Genomic DNA, 17107 nt, shown 5'->3' with positions numbered 1-17107 from the left:
CAAATCAGGTCTCTGTGGTGCTCTGCGATTTCTCTCAGGGTAACGCCTGGGTGGAGAACCAGATACAGTGGGACTTGGTTGGGGTTCTGCAGCCCCTGTGGATTCAATGTCATCATCAAAGTCCTCTGGTGCTGTAGAAACAACCTCCTCCGAGTCTTCACGTGCCTTTGATTCCTTAGCCGTGGTACTGCGAGCCGTTGCCTCCAGTAGCTGGTCAACATGCCTGCGCCAGACCATGTCAGGCCCTACACGCACGGTGTACGTCAGTGGTCCTGTCTGACAGAATCTCTCCCAGCTGCCATTTCTGTTTTTTTATCTCTATAGTCTCTGGCAAGCACTTTGTGTCCAACACTGAATGTTCTCAGTTGTTTTCGTGTCTGTCCACTTGTACACTGCTTTTCCAGTACATGTTTGCGAATGTCTGGCTTTAGCAAATCCAAACGCCTGCCCATGAACAGCATCGCTGGTGTCTGTCCCGTTGTAGCGTGCGCTGAGTTTCGATAAGCCAGTAGGAAGTTTGCCACTTTTTGTGGTAACAACATTCCCTCCTTCCCACTTGCTTTCATCGACTGTTTGAAAGACTGTACAAAACGCTCTGCTAAGCCATTTGTTGCAGGATGGTGAGGAGCTGAGGTAATGTGCTTGACACCATTTTTCCTGATGAACCTCTGGGACTCCTCTCCAGTGAATATGCTTGCATTGTCACTCACCAGTTGTTGAGGCAAACCGGTGCGTGAGAAGAGTGTTCGCAGCATGACCACAGTTTGAGCAGATGTGGCCTGTTTCACTGTGAATACTTCGGGCCACTTTGAGTGGGCATCCACCACAATGAGGAACATCTGATCCATAAAGGGTCCTGCATAGTCAATGTGAATACGTTGCCATGGAGTAGAGGGCCACTCCCATGTGTGGAGGGGTGCTGTCTGGGGCTGGCGCTGTATCTGCTGGCACCCACTGCAGGTCTTAGCGAGGCTTTCAATTTGACTGTCTATACCACACCACCAGACGTAGCTTCTAGCAAGGCTTTTCATCTTTACTACACCGAGATGCCCTTCGTGCAGTGACTCCAGCACTCTTGAACGCAGCTTGGGAGGCACAATGACACGTGTGCCCCACATGACACTGCCTTGACACACCGATAGCTGGTCACGACGGCTGGAGTACTCAGGTAGCAGGGGGTAGCCATGAGTTGGCCATCCATTCAACGTCAACTCATATACCTTGGATACTGAGGGATCTCTGTTGGTCTCCTTTTGTATCTGAGCTCTTGTGACAGGAAGCGACTCTAGTTGGGTCAAGTGGAACGGTTGATGGTCTGTGACCAATGTGAAATGCTTTCCGTATAGATATTGGTTAAACTTCCTCACCCCCCACACTAAACTCAAGCCTTCTCTGTCAATTTGGGCATAGTTGCATTCTGCAGCGTTTAGAGATCTTGATGCAAAAGCGATGAGTTGCTCCGTCCCATCAGGCATTCTGTGTGAGAGCACAGCACCGATACCATAAGGGGAAGCATTGCAGGCAAGGCTCAGAGGGAGACTGGGGTCAAAGTGTGTCAAGACCTCCTCTGATGTGATGAGCTGTTTAGCAGTCTTAAACGCTCGTTCGCAGTATTTCGACCACTTCCATTTCTTGCCCAATTGTAACAAACAGTGTAGTGGGTACAACACAGTGGAGAGGTTTGGCAGAAATTTGTGGTAGTAATTGATGAGGCCCAAGAATGAGCGCATCTGGCTCACATTTTCCGGCTTGGGTGCTCTCGGAACAGCATCGATTTTGTCCTGAGATTTGTGGAGTCCATGCCTGTCAATGATGTGACCACAATACTCAATTGAGTCTTTGAAGAACTCACATTTGTCCTTGTTGGCTCTCAATCCATACTCCTCCAATCTGGACAGAACTCTCTGTTTGTCAAGTGTGTCTTGTCATCAACTCCAGTGATAATGATGTCATCCAGATAGCATTGGGTTCCCCAATATCCCTTGGAGTACTTGGTCCATGGCACGTTGCCATATCGCTGGGGCACTAGATATACCAAAGACCAATCTATTGTATTGGAAAAAGGCCTTTTGTGGTATTTATCGTCAGATACTTCCGTGAAGACTCCTCCATTTCCATTTGTAAGTATGCCTGAGCAAGGTCTATCTTTGAGAAACGCTCTCCACCTGCCAGGGACGCAAATATATCATCAATGCGTGGGAAGGGATACTGGTCTGCATGCAGGACAGGATTCACTGTGACCTTGAATTCACCGCAGATGTGCACAGCCCCAGTCCTCTTGACCACGGGCACAATTGTGTTGCCCATTCACACCAGTCAACTTTGTAAAGAATACAGTGATCCTCCAAGTGCTGTAGGTCCGCCTCCACCTTTGGGCAAATGGCGTAGGGCACAGGACGAGCCTTGTGGAACTTCAGTGTTGCATTTTCCTCTAGAACAACCTGTGCTTTCAGGTGCTTCAGGGTGCTTATTCCATCCTGGAAAACCTGTGCAGACTGTGACAGTATCCATCTTAGTCTTTCATCTGTTTCAAACATGACTGTGTTCTTTCCTTTGGTTTTGTGTGAAATTTATTCACAGAGCATTCTCCCATTTTTTTCGTTTGCAATTGAATTGCGTCTTTTGCAACAGTTTTCATTGAAACGGCGATGTCAAATGCCATGTCCAGTGTTAGATCTCTCTTCATCAAGTCTTTTCTGTGTACTCTTATTGGCCAATCCGCATACGAGCCTGTCTCTGACAGGCTCGTTTCACAATGTTCAGCCAATCTGCGCAGCTCTGCCATATATTCGGATATAGACTCCGTCTTGTGCTGATCTCTCTTATGAAATCAGAAACGTTCGGCTATGACTAGTGGCTTCGGATTCAAGTGGCATTTTAGCCAATCCACATTCTGTTGGTTTTCTCAGACAGCTTATCCGGTATTGTGAGGCTACGTAGCAAATTGTATGTCTTAGCTCCCATCAGACTCAAAAGCACAGCAACCTTCCTCCTCCACTTCATTTGCCACACAGTATTGCTTGAGTCTTTCCACATAAGCAGACCAATCTTCTACAGTACCGTCAAAACAATCCATTGGTCCGATATCTCCAAACATTTTCACTTGTTTTGTTTCTTTTCACTCACTGTTAAACTTTTATCCAATCACTTCTTCCGTAGTTGTCATCACGCGCTCCCTCCTCCTCCGTAGCATTTCAATTAAAGCAGCAGCCATGCGGGTTGGCAAACAACGTGATTCTGACAGCCATCAAAGACACATTTGCACTGTCTTATGGAGCATTGCACCACGGGGATACAACACGATTCTCGTCGCCAATTGTTATATATTAACTTCATTAATAACCGTAATAAGGATGTCTAAACCAGGAGCTGCAGTCAACATAGCTTTACTGCTCAGCAGGCTTAAAAACATAAAACACTGCGCACACATAGCACCCAGGTAACGCATGCAACAAAAAGTAGTGCCTTCGTTATGTGGGTATACCACATACATAACAGTACTTTTTGTAAGTCGCTTTGAATAAAACTGTCTGCTAAACGCCCTAAATGTAAGTGGCCACTCAGAAAAGCGCTATATAAATGCAATCAATCGTTTGTTCCAAAAGTGTTTCTCTGTTTGTTGGGATTTGTGCCATATCATGTAACTTATCAATGTGTTCGGACAATCTCTGCTTCTATATCTGAAAATGTGCATATGCATCATTCCCATGTCGTTTCATTAATGAATCTCCGTGAGTGATTGTTTCATACAATGTATACATGTATTCTTATTATAACCGTGTGTGCCACTTTTCTGCTTGTATAGGCTACTTTACTGAAATAACTAGTCAATAACTAGTTACTGAAATAATGTTATCATCCCTTGGACGATCTGTAGGTATGCTTTGTTTTTCTGAATAAACGTTGTGCCTCAGAGTGATATTGCCTTGCGTCACATTGATTCTCGAGCTCGCTGCTTTGCTTAGATACGATCCAGAGCAAGAGACTACACCATCAGGCAACCGAAATGATAGCGAAAGAGCGCATAACAGTTTTTTTGGCTGGGTTGTGGGCAGTGGAGGGAAACACAACATTAGGTTTTGAATAACTGGTGTAATGGCCTCTTCTTTTTGGAAACGAGACAAATACCATGGTCTATAATAACATGGACAGTCGGGTCACAAGTTGATCTGGCTGCCTCCTGCCTTTTGCAAGAAGACTAGTTGTGCTTTTTAGTACTCTAAAGTCTCTGCTGTGACTCAAAGGCACAATGAAATGGAATCTCAGCTTGAAATATTTTCCCCCAAAATGGTATGAGTTCGAATCCTGTATTTATAATTAAAAAAGCACACATTTTCCATTTATTTTCACTTAAAATGGTTCTACGTGACAAGTTTCCTCCAATTAGACTCCAAATACGAATGAGATGGGTATGTTTTTGACATTTTATTGAAAACGAATCAAAGAGGCATTCGCAAGGAAATCTATGAATCTTTTCCTGATTTCCAACAGCTGCTGTAGCCACGACAACAAGCGACGCATTCGGCTGATGGTCACCAGTTAACACGGTCACGAGTTGAACTGAAACACAGGCTCACCTGAACAGATGCAGCTGTGGTTGTTTATAGCCGCTTTTTCTGGGTTGTCTTGGTGTTGTATTTTAAGTAGTGTTGTATAATGAACATTTGGCCTAGTTTTAAACGAAAAGGATGTATAAAAAGTATGTGTGTATGTCAAGCACATATACAACTGATTGTGTGAGTCGTGTTACACGTGAGCGTGAAACTTGAAATAGCCTACGTAAAACGTCTCCTAATTGTGAATGAACACTTCTTTCATTCACTGTCGAATTTGGATTGGGCGTTAAGCGGCTAGTTCTGCATTTCGGTCGGGGTGGGGGGTGCATTTATTATAAAATGTATAATTTAATTAAGAAATTTAGGAGGACTGTGTGTGTGTGTGTGTGTGTGTGTGTGTGTGTGTGTGTGTGTGTGAGTGAGTGTCGGTCAGATTACAGGCGTGTGTAAGTCCTGGTAAAATGACCAGGCGCTCAAATAGCTCTCGTAGTTACATTTAATATATACAAGCTTCAAAAAAGCATGTAGATTAAAGGTTTTTGTCTCCCTTGGCTTCCTCCAAAAAAATCCCCACGCCACGCCACTTGTTTGTATTTGATGTTGGCCATACCTTGAAACGTCGCGAGGTAGGCCTACCTTTCTGCTGCCTTTGCATACCACCTTTGTGCATATTACTTATTCTTGTAAAAACCCAGTTTTTACGAAATCGTATGCATTTTACCTAAGGTTAGTTGTGGCTTCTGAAAAAATAAAACCTCATTATTTTTATTTGCCTCATGTCTACGCATTAATCCTTCACACAATGTCTTATTGTGCTACTCGACCCGTATCACCCCAATGTTATTGATACGATTTACTCAAAAAAGTAAACCCAGTTTACCAACACGCATGCGATTGCTAGTTAAAATGACGGATTCTAGCAGAAACCCTAGTTTCACCTTTACGCATTTCCTATCGCGTACCACTTTAAAGGGATACTTCACCCATTCAGAACAAGCGTTCTATCGTTATCTATAAAATCGCTATTGTAATATTAACCCATATTATAACTCAGTCTATTCGGCCTTGGCCCAGCTTTCCTGACCTAATTTTCTCCTGAGATGACGTTGAATGGTGCGTTTGACGTCATCTCAGTAAAACTGCTTGCCTGCTAGAAGGGCCGAGGACTAAAAAACAACTGGTTCCGCAAATTTGTCAGCCCACTAATAAGGGGTGGGTGGGAGCTTGCGTACAAGATGTAAACACAATGTCCGCCATGTTTCTTCACCGCTTAGCTAGACTAGAGAACACATTTGCAATGTGAAACAGCCAAAGTGGATTTTGAAAATCTATTGTTGGATTCGGACATTCAGGGCTATTTGTATTCATTCAGGGCTGGCTGTAGCCAGAATACAGCCAGGAAGAATTGACACAAATAGAGGAGGAGGCTGCTGCGGCTGCAGCTGAACAAGCCTTGCCTGTTGTCGAGGACGAGGAGCCGGAGAGCCGGTTTGCTCTGTTCGTCTATAGACACTTACACAGAGTCCCTGTGCTGCAGCGAATTTCAGCGATGCCAGTTTCTTCTAGAATAAATGGCTGAATCTGGCAAGGACGGGGCCATGTGTGTAACCTCTCACCCAGGCTTTACGCCTCATCTGAACAGTTGAGTATTGGATACATATTTCCGCACCCAGAAAGTGAACTGGAAACGCCAGCCAAAGCCCGCCGGGAGAAACAGACGTCTGAGCATAGAGTAATGCTCAGTCCGATATCATTGCTCTTAGGAAAATCTCAGCCCTACCCCTCGCCGTTGCGCGTTCACGCGCCGTGGAGCCATGCCCGAAACCCATTTAAAGCAGGGGTCTCAAACTCATGGCCCGGGGGCCAATTGAGGCCCGCGGAATGATATTTTGTGGCCCCCTACTTGACATCAAAGTTTAGTGTTTGTTGTCAAACGCACATTTTTGCTGAGTCGCTTGCCACGCTTTTTTATCACTTGTGTCCCGGTTTCCACCAACCACTATGAAATGTTCCCTGTTGTCAGCGATTACATAGCCAACGTGATCTCATTATAGTCCGATCATTAACTTAGATTGGGTCAGTTGTGCTACTTTTTTTTGTGAAATACTTGATGTGGCCCAGCCTGACCCAGACTCTACCTCCAGCGGCCCCCAGGTAAGTTGAGTTTGAGACCCCTGATTTAAAGGTAGCGTAAAGGGGAGGGGGAGGGCTAACATCCCCTCAAAATTGAGATTTTCAATGGGCACACTCAAAGAAACTGAGAACGCTCCAGTTGTGACTTTCTCCCACAATACCTTGAGAGAAAATGGAAAATCAAGAAAAATCCTAGGCCAGGTGGCGGGCGAAAAGATGAGACAGGATTGAAAACCACAAATGTAAGTGTTTTCTATGTTAATAATCACGCCGGGGGCTCCACGGCAGCCCGGCCGCGGGCTACGCAGCCCGGCTGTTAACCGGGGTCGGGCGGCCCGTGGCCGGGGCGCTGCCGGTCTCATGTCGTATGATATCCATATGTGCTTTAATCCCCTGCCAAGTAGGGGTGTGACGAGATCTCGTGCCACGAGATCTCGCGAGATTAAACTCGACGATATTACCCGTCGCGTTAAAAATCTGTCTCGTGAGATTTGTGAGCTATCCAAACTTCTATTTGTGGCCTGTGGGGGCAGTAATGCGCCTTTGCTACGTCTAGCCTGCCAGGACCTAAAGAAGGAGAAGGAAAAGAAGAAGAGGAGGAGAAGGAGGGGAAGCAGGGGAAGCAGCGAAAGCAGCCATAGACAGCAAGAATGACGTTGGAAAATACCCGTATTACCGTCGAAGATGCCCCCGCCACTTTTAAATAATTTGTTTGGCAGCATTTTGGGTACCCGGCGGAAATCATGAATGGCAGTAGAGTGACTGATAAGACACGGACAATATGCAAGCATTGTATGAAAATAATGCCGTACACCGCGGCTAATACGAGCACGATGCAGAGACATATACAGCACTACCACAGCTCGGTACTCAAATCAACAACTGTACCTGTGAAGATAACACTAAAAAGCCAGACAACGCTGATAGTGTTTCGGACCTCAACTTTCACAGTCAAGCGCCAGAGCAACAACAATAACAAGAGACATAGGTGTTTTCATCGCAGCGGATATGAGGCCATTTTCTGTGGTAGAAAATCAAGGATTTCGGCGACTCCTCCACACACTGGAACTGAAGTACACCATCCCATCACGCACGCATTTTACCCGCACAGTGATCCCGAACCTCTATGGAGAGTCCAAGAGCAAGGTTGTACAGATACTGAAAGATGCAGAAAGCATCGCCATAACAACAGATGGTTGGACATCGAGAGGTACGCAAAGCTACATCACAATTACAGCCCACACAATCAACAATGACTGGAAAATGGAAAGTGTTGTACTACAGACTAGGCCACTTTTCGAGTCCCACACAGGGGCAAACATAGCTGAGGTTTTACAGACAGCTGTTACTGACTGGGAGCTTAAAAATCCCAACCACGGCATCGCTATTGTTACTGACAATGCACGTAATGTGGACGTGGCCATGCGTGAGGCGGGATTGAAGCCACACATTAAGTGTTTTGCGCACACTATAAATCTTGCAACCCAAGCTGGCCTCGGTGTTCCCCGCGTCGCTCGTTTGCTCGGGCGGGTGAGACGTGTGGTTGCTTTTTTTCATCAGAGTTCAACGGCTACCGCGGTGTTAATGTCCAAGCAGAAACAGCTACAATTTTCATCACACAAGTTAATCATGGACGTTACGACGCGATGGAACAGCACGTTGGATATGCTGGCTTGTTACCTCGAGCAGAAAGCTGCCATATCAGCAGCTCTCACCAGCCCAGAGATAAGACAAAACGCCCGAAGCATTGATACACTTGACAGCTGCGATGTCAGAGATGATGAAGACCTTATGAAGCTGCTGCATCCTTTGAAGACAGCCACCACAGTGTTGTGTGAGGAGAAGAGTCCTACAGTGTCTCTCATTGTGCCACTGAATAGCATGATTGAACAGAACATGACACCAAATGATGGAGATCCCACCACCGTGGCCAACACAAAGACTGCAATCTTCACAAATATTGCAAACAGATACAGTGGGGATGCCTTCAGCTATCTGCTGGAGTGCACGGCACTGGACCCACGGTTCCGGACTCTACCTCAGCTAGACCATGACCAGTGTGAGGCCGTCTTCCTGAGGGTACAGAACAAGGCAGAACAGTTGCTGCAAAAACAGGTATATCACTTTAAATTGTATTGTGTATGTTTGTCAGCTAAACATTTTTAAGAGATTGATGAAGTGTGTGTGTGTGTTAGAAATATGAGAGCATCAGTGTGTATGTGTGTGTGTGTGAGCTCTTAGCTACTTATCAAATTTAACACCAGTGTTTCTTCTGTTGAAAGACCACAGCTGAGGAGGGGGAAGAAGGGGCAGCAGGTGGAGCTCACTGTCCCACACACGGTAGAGAGGAGGCTGTGAGAGATGATGGGCCTGAAGTGACAGAACCTGCTCCCAAAAAGACAGCACTTGAGGACCTGTTAGGGAACTCTTTCTCTTCTGAGCCAGAGGAGTCCAACAGTTCAAAACAGGCTGAGAGGGAAGTTGAAAACTACAGAAAAGAGGCCCCTATCCCTCTCAGTGGCTGCCCTCTGAAGTGGTGGCAAGAGCACTCCTCCCAATATCCTTTGCTGTCTCATCTTGCCAAAGCGTGCCTTTCTGTCCCTGCTACCTCCGTTCCAAGTGAGCGCATCTTTTCAACAGCAGGAGACATAGTCAATGCGCAAAGATCCCAACTGCTGCCAGCGAATGTGGACATGCTTATATTCTTAAAAAAGAACATGGCTGTGTAGTTGCACCAAGTTGTCAGTGACATACTTGGTCAGACTCTGTTTGCACTATTTGCACTCTGTATTGACGGAGTAGAACTTTGATTTTGGTTATTGTTTGCACTTGAAAAAAAGAGAATTATTTAGTTTAAACGTTAATTTACTTTAACTTTTATAACTTTTAGTTTTAGTTTCAATTTCATGCATGTAAAGAGTTATAATAAAACATTTCAAAATGCATGTGCAACTCGGTTAAATAAAAGTCTGTTGGTACAGTCATATATTTTGTCATTGTAGTTTTCTTTAAATCTCGTGTCGTCTCGTTCTCGTGAACCCAATATCGTGTCTCGTCTCGTGAGCTGAGTGTATCGTCACACCCCTACTGCCAAGTAATGCAATATTTCGTTTTAAAAATGCTTAGTAGCCTTGAGAATGGTGGATCAATGTTCTTTTTATGAGTCAGTGTATTTTTTCATTTATTTTGGTAGAAATATCTATCTATCTATCATTATAGATTGTATATAACATGTGGCCATATAACCCAGTTATAATTCCTTCTTATTTGTTATTTGTTTTCTTTCAGGAGATCATTGAGGCCGCTGCCATCACAGCGCCCATCCCGCCATCACCTCAAGCACCTCTTCTGCATTGGTAGCCCTAAAACCCCCAGGAAGATAGAAAGATTAACCATCCACTGGTTTGGATGGTTTAAAACCGACCAAATTATTGATAAAATGTGATGGTTGACGCCTTTTTGTAATGTGCAATATTAGTTCCATTATATCACTGGCTCTTGTTTGTATGATATTTATTAGGGGTGTGCATCTCTCCTTTATAGGACGATCCGATACGTATCTAGATACATGTGCTATGATACGATTCAGGGATGATACCAATTCGATGCGATTCGATTCAATGTTCTAACGATCCGGTGCGATTTGATGAGATATGAATCAATCTGATAGATACAGTTAATATTCATTTAACGTTAACGCATACAATTTCTATTAAATAATATAAGCCTTCTATAAAAGAGACATTGCCTACTTTCAAATATATATGGTATAGGGACCATGGAATCGCAGGTTTTTATATTTCTTTCTTAATGTAAATAAAGGGTTTCTTCTTTATAGGACGATCCGATAAGTGTTCTTTTTCTTAACCGATTCTTATCTAATACCACCTTTAACATTGTGGGGGGACGTCTGGCCTGCAGGGGGAGTATGGACAGGTTGGGAGCGCAGGGGATTGGCCGGGGGGGGGGGGATTGAACCTGGTGGTGAGCAGGTGTCTGCACTCAGGTCAATCAGGGAGGCTGTACTTATGTGCCTGCTTTCTGTTATAGTAGAGGGAGACCCAGGAGCGAACGGACCAGGGAGGTCCGGAGCGAGCGTGACACTGACAGGGACCCACCGCGAGACGGCTAAATGGACCCTTTTGTTACATTTTGATATTTCTGTTCCGTTTACAAAGCGAAAAACCGATCTCCTGCGGAGAGAACGACAACCCCGCCTGCTCTCATTCCTCGAACCTGCTACACTGGAGCCCAAAGCGGGGCCCTAGAGCAGATAAATGGACCAGTCCCCGTTGGGAAATGTACTCGGGCACCTGGCCCAGATGGCCGAGAGGCAAGGCCAGCTCCACCAGGCACAGAACGAGGTGCTCACGGAGCTGGCCCAGTCCTTTGCCGCCGATCAGGCCATGCTCCATGAGCTCCTCGCCTCCGGCGGACGCGGCGGAGGACCCCGAGGGCCGGGACCCGCAGCCCAGATTCACGTCCCGAAGATGGGGGAGGCCGACGACGCGGAAGCCTTCCTTGAAACCTTCCAGGGGGTGGCCGAGGTCTCGGGGTGGCCTCGACCGGAGTGGGCGCACCGGCTCCTACCGCTCCTGACCGGAGAGGCGCAGCTCGCGGCCCACAGCCTGCCGGCCGGGGCCCAGCGGGACTACGATGCGATCACCAGGGCCATCCGGGACCGGCTGGGTCTCTACCCCGAGGAACATCGGCGGCGGTTCCGGGCGCTGGCCTTCAGCGAGGGGGACCGACCCTACGCCTTCGCCCAGCAGCTGAGGGACCAGGCCAGGAGTTGGCTGGTCCCAGACCGGAACACGGCGGAGGACGTGGTCGAGCAGGTGGCCTTGGAAAGATTCGTGGAGGGGCTGCCGGCTCGGACCTCCGCCTGGGTCCGGTACCACCGGCCCGAGAGCCTCGCTGCTGCGGTCGACCTGGCGGAGAGCCACCTGCAGCCACCACCGGCGTGCCAGCGACCGCCGACACCGGGCCCACGTACCGGGGCGGCTGCCCCGCGGCGGCAGAGAGCAAACCCCGGCGCCGAGGGCGAGATGGGGGGGGGGGCGGTCCAGAGCGGGCACATGAGTCGCCTTCCACCCCCCTTCCAGAGACGGGCGCTCAGGCGGCAGGGGAGGGGTGTTGGCGGTGTGGGCGGCCTGGCCACTTCCGGCGGGAGTGCCCCATGATGGAGGTGGGTCAGGTCGTCCGTGTCACCGGGGCCCCGTCTCCTCCCCACGGGCCCGGCGAGGCGTACCGTATCCCGGTGAGGATACAGCGGGGGACGCACCAGGCGCTGTTGGACTCGGGCTGCATGCAGACCATGATCCACCAGCGCCTGGTGCGGTCCGAGGCATTGTTGGAGGCGTCGAGCGTTTCGGTGAGGTGTATACACAGGGATGTGCACGAGTATCCTTTGGTCCCCATCGAAATTCGTTGTGGGGGTAGAAAATATAGGGTGAAGGCGGTGGTTAGTTCGAGCCTCTCGCATCCCCTGATTCTTGGGTTGGATTGGGCGGGGTTCCCAGAGGCAGTTAGGGGGACTACGGGGATGCGGACATGACAGGTAGGGATATGTCAGTCATGTGCGGTATTCTGCGCCGAGGCGGGGCGTCCGACGCTGCTCAGGGATCGGGGGAGTCCCAGCGCCGAGATTCCCACCGGTGGAGGATTTCCCCCTCGAGCAGTCTCGTGACGCCACATTGAGCTCAGCCTACGACCAGGTGATAAGTATTGATGGGAGTCGGGTCCGGCCAGACGCGGCGCTGACTTACCCACACTTTATGGTGGTTAGGGACAGGCTATTTCGGGTGAGTCGTGACACCCAGAGTGAGGAGGTGATCACCCAGTTGCTGGTGCCAAGGAGCCGCCGGGAAATGGTCTTCCAGGCGGCGCATTACAACCCAATGGCGGGCCATTTGGGGTACGAGAAAACACTCAACCGGATAATGGCCCGGTTCTATTGGCCGGGGATTCGGGCGGAAGTGCGCAGGTGGTGCGCATCCTGCCCCGAATGCCAGCTGATGAATCCCCCGGGCGTCCCCAGGGCTCCCTTACGGCCCCTCCCCCTGGTGGAATCCCCCTTCGACAGCGTTGGCATGGACATTATCGGGCCATTAGAACGTTCCGCACAAGGGTATCGATTTGTGTTAGTCCTGATCGACTACGCAACCCGATACCCGGAAGCAATTCCGTTGCGCAACATCTCCGCGAAGAGTGTTGCGCAGGCGTTGTTTCATGTCGTATCGCGGGTGGGAATCCCGAAAGAGATTCTCACTGACCAGGGCACCAATTTCATGTCACGCATGATTAGAGAACTTTACGGGTTGTTGAAGGTCAAGGCCGTCCGCACAAGCGTCTATCACCCAGCCACGGACGGCTTGTGTGAGAGGTTTAACCGGACGTTAAAGTCCATGATCCGCAAGTTCGTACATGAAGATGCTCGAAATTGGCATCAATGGCTAGACCCTCTGTTGTTTGCAGTGCGGGAAGTGCCCCAGGCTTCCACGGGGTTTTCCCCATTTGAGTTACTCTATGGGCGCAAGCCCAGGGGCGTCCTGGACCTCATTAAAGAAAACTGGGAGGAGGGGTCCAGTGACAGCAAAAACGAAATCCAGTACGTCATGGACCTGCGTGCAAAGCTTCACTCACTAGGGGTATTGTCACGTGAGCATTTGCACCGCGCCCAGGAGAGTCAGAGACGCCTGTACGACAGAGGGACTAGATTACGCGATCTCACCCCGGGGGACAAGGTCCTGGTACTGCTGCCCACCTCTAACACCAAATTACTCGCAAAGTGGCAAGGGCCCTTCGTGGTCACGCGGCGAGTCGGGGACGTGGATTACGAGGTAGCTCGTTCGGACAGGGGCGAAAACAAACAGGTGTACCACATCAACCTCCTGAAGAGGTGGAACGACGTGGTCCCTGTCGCGTTTGCGTCGACGCTGCCGGAGGGAGAAGAGCTCGGGCCGGAAGTCCCGGGCCCAGGTCCCACCCCTCCGGTAGGTCAGGGCGAGGACCTCTCGCGGAGTCAGGCGCGGGACGTTGCCGGCCTGCAACTCCAGTTCGCTGACGTATTTTCACCCCTGCCCGGTCGCACCCCGCTAATTACTCACGACATCGAGACGCAGCCCGGGTTAACGGTGCGGACACGCCCCTATAGGCTGCCCGTCGACAAACAAGATGTGGTACGGCGCGAATTAGCAACCATGTTAGAGTTGGGCGTGGTCGAGGAGTCCCACAGCGACTGGTGCAGTCCCGTCGTGCTTGTGGGGAAGCCGGACGGGTCGGTCCGATTCTGTGTGGACTATCGTAGGGTGAACGCGGTCTCAAAGTTCGACGCCTACCCAATGCCTCGGATCGACGAGCTCGTGGACCGGCTTGGCATGGCCACCTATTATACGACTCTGGACTGCACGAAGGGCTACTGGCAGATTCCGCTGTCTCCAGCAGCCCGGGAAAAAACGGCGTTCTCCACTCCGCTCGGTTTATACCAGTTCAAGGTGCTTCCGTTCGGGTTGTTCGGGGCCCCGGCCACGTTTCAACGAACGATGGACCGGGTGTTACGGCCACACGCCGCGTATGCTGCTGCCTACATTGATGACGTGGTCATCTATAGTGGAACGTGGGAGCAGCATGTGCGGCAGGTGGCGGCCGTCCTTCAGTCGTTGAGACGAGCGGGGCTCACGGCCAACCCGAAGAAGTGCGTGATCGGGCGGAGGGAGATCCAGTATCTGGGGTACCACCTGGGGGGGGGAGGTCTGGCCACAGGTCGCTAAAACCATGGCGGTGGCCGCCTCCACTCGGCCCAGAACCAAGAAGGAGGTGAGGCGGTTCTTGGGGCTGGCAGGGTACTACCGGCAGTTCGTGCCGCACTTCTCGGACCTGGCCAGCCCCTTGACCGACCTCACCCGTAAGAGGGCCCCAGATACAGTCCAGTGGTCGGAGCCATGCCCGGTGTTGTTGCAGGCTATTAAAACAGCCCTCTGTGGAGAGTCGGTCCTATGCGCCCCTAACGGACGCGTCGGATAGGGGGCTGGGCGCGGTCCTGACCCAGCAGGTGGAGGGGGTCGACCGCCCGGTGCTGTACCTGAGCCGGAAACTATCGGACCGGGAGGGTCGGTACAGCACGGTGGAGAAGGAGTGTCTCGCCATCCGGTGGGCGGTCGGCGCCCTTCGCTACTACCTGTTGGGGCGCGCATTCACCCTCTACTCCGACCACGCCCCCCTCCAGTGGCTCCACCGCATGAAGGACGCCAACGCGAGGATCACCCGGTGGTACCTCGCGTTGCAGCCCTTTAACTTTCGGGTCATGCACAGGCCTGGGGCACAAATGGCCGTGGCAGACTTCCTCTCCCGCTCCGGGGGGGGGGAGTGAGTCGGCGGCCGGATGTGACCCCGGCCGGTGTCGGGCGGTGGGGGCGTGTGGGGGGACGTGCGACGTCTGGCCTGCAGGGGGAGTATGGACAGGTTGGGAGCGCACGGGATTGGCCGGGGGGGGGGGATTGAACCTGGTGGTGAGCAGGCGTCTGCACTCAGGTCAATCAGGGAGGCTGTACTTATGTGCCTGCTTTCTGTTATAGTAGAGGGAGACCCAGGAGCGAACGGACCAGGGAGGTCCTGAGCGAGCGTGACACTGACAGAGATCCACCGCGAGACGGCTAAATGGACCCTTTTGTTACATTTTGATATTTCTGTTCCGTTTACAAAGTGAATAAACCGATCTCCTGCGGAGAGAACGACAACCCAGCCTGCTCTCATTCCTCGAACCTGCTACAAATATGTAGCTAAGTGAGTGAAAATAAATGGTATATTACGAGGGACAGATTGTAGTAAAAAAAAAAAAATCCTTTGTTTAAACTTGCCAATTATAAAACACATAATATAAATACCATTTCAGGTTAAACAACTTTAGAATGGGGCTTGCCGTTGTCCGAGACAATGGCAGCCAGTCTGTCCCTTGTAGCATTACCAGGTGTCTGGTTATCTGCTAGGGGGTCACAGGGAGGTTGGGGGTCAAGCATTTCGAGTTGACTAATGATGACTAATGATGACGTCACAGGGTAGGGACTACTGATGACGTCACAGGGTAGGGTTGTCCCATTTGGTAGGGGAAGAAGGGTAGGGGTAGGGGGTTGGCTTAAAAGTTAGGGTTAGGGTTAGGGTTGAGCAATGAGGGGTAGGGTTGAGCAATGAGCAATGAATTTGGATTCAGCCTAAGTGTTCGTTTTTTTACTAACACATTGGCTACAATAGTTTTGAGTCCCGGGAAACGTGACAATGTAGTTATCCAAAAGTAGCCGATCTTATTGGCAGAGCATAGGCTACGTTACGTTAGCTTGAAGTCTGTGTAATGCTGTATATGCTACTCAAGGCATAGTTTATCTTGCTTTGCTAATGTTCTTCTCTTTCTTTCTTAGACAGTATCGGCTCTCTGTGTTGTCCAGGCCATCAGGGCTAATTACCCAGCACAAGATTGGCAGTACAGTTCTACCAGGAGACAGTAGATGCTCAAGAAGAGCTGTGACTATTTTGACTGTTAGCAAACACGTTTTATTTGTGTAAATAGTTCATATTTTTTCATGAATAAAACTTCAAATTCATGTTGGTTGTTGTGATTTGTTTACTAACCCAAGTGCTGTTATACTAAAGTAGGCCTACTGTATAAGATAACCCTAACCCTAACCCTTATTTCAACTGGGGAGAAAAGGTTGAGTACAAATACTCGATATGCTAAGCTACTGTAATTAGCAAATGTTTTTATGCTGTACAGTAATGTACAAATGATGCGTTCGAAAAAACGAGGGCAGAAGTCTAAACTAGTCAACATATCACGGGGATATGTTTACACAAAGTTTGCTCGCGCTACCACTCGCGCTAGGACCATGGGTCCTTCCCCCTCCAAACGGAAACAGGCGGGCGGTGCAGCGAGCACAATGCACTGTGGTAGTTGGAGGATTTCTTACTTTTGAGCCAGGGGGACAATTTCTGCCTTTTCTCAGGCTAGGATGAACCGATTTCATTTTTTTTTGCACATTTATAATACATAGAATTATTTACTTCATATAACCTTCATATCTCCACCAGTGAAGTATCCCTTTAAGTGTGTAGCCTACGACTTACTTATTTTGGCCAACATAAAATCGATACAATATTACCTCAATGGTTTTCTAATCATGATTGACGTAGATTCTCAGCGTGCTAAGAACGTGAGTGGATCGCAGACTCTCCAAGTCCCTCACAAGCCCTGATGTCGCCTCTCCATAAACGGAGCCCACAGGGATGATCAGTCAGTCAACGCGTCCGCTCGGAGGTCCTCGAGGAGAGTCGCGATCCAACTTCTGCCACCAAGTTTGTGGTGGGAATTCCGGAACCAATTCAGTCATAAACTGACCAAACTGGGTAGAACAAAGAGTCATCTTATA

General features: G+C 49.5%; 1 protein-coding gene across 1 annotated transcript in view; it reads right to left on the bottom strand.

Annotated features, from left to right (window-relative positions):
• Positions 1 to 17107, bottom strand: part of LOC307078282 (cystinosin-like) — a gene marked incomplete at both ends in the record, with an annotated part of 35585 nt that overhangs the window by 16888 nt on the left and 1590 nt on the right.

Source organism: Pollachius pollachius, assembly GCF_949987615.1.
Source record: "Pollachius pollachius genome assembly, chromosome: 7".
In the NCBI taxonomy this organism is placed as follows: Eukaryota; Metazoa; Chordata; class Actinopteri; order Gadiformes; family Gadidae; genus Pollachius; species Pollachius pollachius.
This window is presented reverse-complemented; position numbering and strand designations above follow the sequence as displayed.